The 4,152-nt window shown below is 36.6% G+C and overlaps 1 long non-coding RNA gene across 1 annotated transcript; it reads left to right on the top strand.

The window, feature by feature from the left end:
* Window positions 1-2,479, top strand: LOC137988073 (uncharacterized). Its single transcript, XR_011120735.1, has 3 exons — window positions 1-131; window positions 1,543-1,640; window positions 2,340-2,479. It is a non-coding gene; the product is annotated as an uncharacterized lncRNA (long non-coding RNA).
* The last annotated feature ends 1,673 nt before the right edge of the window (window positions 2,480-4,152 follow it).

Here is a 4,152-nt window from a genome sequence, read left to right on the forward strand (position 1 = left end):
CGTCGCTGTTGAAGAAAATGTTGACAGGGCCTTTAAACTCCCTATTTAGAAGGTCATCGCAAAGAAGTGGAGATAGGAACGGAAAACTTCACGAAAAGAGAGCGGAGGCTACACTTAATTCACCTGCCGAGGTAAAACTAGGCTCTTACGATAGTGCTAGCACCTTTTGTGGTATTATTTGGCTTCGCGAGCATTTTTTTTTTTAACATGTGATTGAAATTTAATCATAGAGAGACCAGGTATAAATAATAGATGAGATCTTCATATCGTTCTATAAAACCTTTAATAAAATTGTAAATAAACATACTCCAATTATAACTTTCTCAAAGCGCAAGATCAAAACAATTTTCCAAGCCATGGATAACCAAGGGATTACGAATTTCAATCCAAACAAAAATAGATTATATCAATCCGGTGATTTTGAGAAATATAAATATTACAGAAACAAAATTTGTACTCTGATTCGCTTAGCAAGAAAAGTTATTATCATGAACTTTTCAAGAACAGCTTGAATGATATGCGGAAAACGTGGCAAGCTATAAATGCGCTACTAAATGGTCGGAAAAGAAGACGTCTTAAGCTAATCAGTAAACTTAAGGATCCAGAAATCAATAATAGCATCGTCAATGACCCATCGCGTATACCCAACATTATAAATAAGTATTTCTTATGTGTTGGTAATAATCTAGCAACTAAAATGCCTAAAGCTGAGCATTCCTTTATGGACTATCTCAGTAATTCCAAATCACCAGATACTGTTACTTCGCATGAAGTGAAACTTGAAATTTTATCCATTCCGCATAATAAATCACGTGGTTGGTACACTTGAACCTGCATAACTTTTGATATAATATCTCCTGTCCTTGCAAAGTTTCTCAACAAGTCTGTCAGCCTAGGTGCATACCCTTCTAAACTGAAAATGTCCAAAATTATACCAATCTACAAAGCTGATGACGAAACTGATGCCTGCAATTATAGACCAATTCCATTATTGTCAAACTTCAATAGAATTTTTGAGAAAAATATGTACAACAGAATGAGGGTTTTCGTATAAAAACATCAGCTGTTATCGTCATCCCAATACGGTTTTCGTCAAGCACACTCAACTGAACATGCTATACTTGACATGGTACTGAGAAACCATCCGTAGCAATATGTACAGAAGGCTCTTTTCCTGTGGGGTGCTCAAGGCTTAAGAGAGCTTTTGATACAGTCGACCATAAGATATTACTTGATAAACTTAACTATTACGGCTTTCGAGGAATCGTCAATCAGTGGTTTTCCTCTTATTTGACAAATGGTACTCAAACAACTGAGATTAACTATTACATTTCGGATAAAGAAGTAGTTAGTTGTGGTGTACCCCAAGGGTCTGTTTTAGGGCCGCTCCTCTCTTTGTTATGTGTTCACGATATTCAACATTGCTCCAGAAATCTTAAATTTTTCCGTTTTTGTGGATGATACTTACGTCTTTTATTCTCACGAAAATCTCAAGACATTGGAATTAATTGTCAATGCTGAATTGAACAACTTATTTAATAGGCTAACCTCAGATAAACTTACCCGCAAGGGCTACGGTTCACAGACCCTAGCGAATTGTTCGTGAAAACAATTCCGATATCGCGAAGAACCCTGTTCAGGTAAGAGTCATGAGTTTCATTAGCTTTCGCAAAGGACAACTGTGTCAGCCACCAATCCCATTGCTTGCTATAGCTAATAAACAATGTTAAGAAATTGTGTCTCTCCCTTACTTAATTTGGTATTTTTGCTATATTTGTGGGGCCCCATACCCTTCTCGGTCTTAAACAATTGCTATTTTTGTGTCTCGCGCTTGCTTTATTTGATATCTTCGCTAAATTTGTTATTTTCGTTAAATTCATTACATTTGTGGGGCCCCCTTCCTTTGTCTGCCTTGAAGAATTGTTATTCTTACTGCTATCGCTTGCTTTATTCGTTATTTTTGCTATATTTGTGGGCCCCCCTTCCCTTCTCTGCCTTGAAGAATTGTTATTCTTGCTGGTATCGATTGCTTGATGTTTCATTTTTGCTAAATTTGTTATTTTCGCTATTTTTGTTATACTTGTTGGGCCCCCTTCCCTTCTCTACCTGTCGTTTGCTTCATTTGTTATTTTTGTACATACTTAGCAAATGTTTTGTTATATTTGTTATTCTTGCGATTGCGTGCATTTCTGAACATATCTCTCTTACGGTCAGCTACCATATCTCACAAAAGCCAAACTACAAAAAACTCGGAAGAGCCTCATCTGATGCGACGGAATATTAGTCAGAGTATCATTTTCACAATGCAAAGATTCAGCCTGAATTTGTTCCTCGTTAAGTCCACAGGGAGAGCTCATGAAAGCAAAAAAATGACGTCAGGCCTTCCTCATTCTTCGCAATGAAGAAACACGTGCACAATGGTGGAATGCCGTAAGAACACCAAAGCGGTGCGCAAAACAGAAGCGAAGACCTGCCGGTTGCAGATTCGACCATGAAGACCAAAAAAGGGAAGAAAAGAAGGCCATTGCCGCATACTCTATCCTTCAGAATTCAGTAAAAACATGTCAACTTCTGGCTTTTTCCGATTTGAATATCTTGGCTATTTCGACCATACGACAGTATTTTTGGGGCGCAGGGTACTGGCAGCTTTTTGGAATGAGGGGGTGAGAGGGAAAGAACAATGGGCATTGAAGAAATAGTATTTTGTGCTTGTCAAGGAGAGCGTGATATATTCCATATGTATGTGTGTGTATGTGTGGGTGCACCAGGGGCTGTTCTTGATTAAGGTCGTAGAAGGATCTTGTATTTCGGAGTTGTAGCAATTGTCGTGTTGTTCGACCGTCTTATAAAAAGTAGGAAAGATATAAATATTAGCCCTAGTACCTCATCATACATTAACTTAAACGTTTGCCAATTTGAGGAAACTCGGAGGCAAAAAATTGGTATTCGAGACGAATTAATTAAACTGTCTCCAAGAATTGAACACGCATTTATCGAACTGAAAAAATAAAAGAAAAATAGTAAAACTTACAGCCTCTCAGGCAGTACTCTAAATATCTAAAAATATACTCTTTGTTTTTGCATCTAAATTCAGTTATTTCATCAAAACAACCGCATTCTTTTGGCTCCATGTCACCTTGGATAAATTTAAGGAAAAACACTTTGCTCGTTTAAGCACCTGAAGAGGAAACCGAAACAATTGTATTATTATTTTAATTATGATTATTATTATATATTACTGACGACATAAGAAGCGACAAGCACAATTATAAGGCAAATTATGTCTTTAAATTTATTGATGCACTTTTGTTTTGACATGAAGTTAGGTAAACTTTTAAGACAAGTGTGCTTAACAATGGGTTAAACACAAGAACATTCTCCTTGCAGCTGGAGAGGAAGTCATCAACAAATATTAATTTAAACACAGCTTCTATTTTGTCTGTTAAGGTGAAACAGCCCAATATTTTAGTCAGTTCGTCATTTCACAATTCACTTTCGCATTTTTTTCCAAGCGACTTTAATTCTCAGGTCTTTTTCAGGAAAAATAGTTTACTCCTCTTTGTGCGAGCTATAGTTGTCTTGGTAATGTACTGATGACATGACATTTGAAATTTTAAAGCCTAAATTTCAGACCCGTCTTTTTTAATAAACACTAGAATGTACTTTCATTACCTCATTACATATTACTTGAAAGCGGGAAACAGTTAATTCTTCTCTAACATGACCTTGAGCAGGCGTTCTTGTCCCATGCTGGACAGGTGACCAAACTTGTGAATTAACCTTACTTTAAACTTCCTACTCCCGGGTTATATATTCTGTAGCAAACTTTCATTCAGCACATTTACGCAAGTTTAAGAAAAGGTTAGTAAACACGAATACGTTTTCTTGGAAGAAAATATATATCTCGGCTTTTATTCACAGAGGTCGAGGTCCGTAACTTAACTTACACTTGTAATTTTGTTCACTTAAATTGTTCGCGCGAGGGTGAAGCACAATGACGTTACTGAATTTACTGGAAAAAATAAAAAGGTGTCGTAACTTGCAATTTGGAGTGTAAAACAAGGTTGATAAGATCTTTATTGTATCTATTAGAAATTAATTGGCGCGGGAAAGCATAACATAAAGTCAAATGGCCTGTGTTGTACACTTAAT

This window comes from Montipora foliosa, unplaced genomic scaffold (genome assembly GCF_036669935.1).
Source record: "Montipora foliosa isolate CH-2021 unplaced genomic scaffold, ASM3666993v2 scaffold_405, whole genome shotgun sequence".
Classification (NCBI taxonomy): domain Eukaryota; kingdom Metazoa; phylum Cnidaria; class Anthozoa; order Scleractinia; family Acroporidae; genus Montipora; species Montipora foliosa.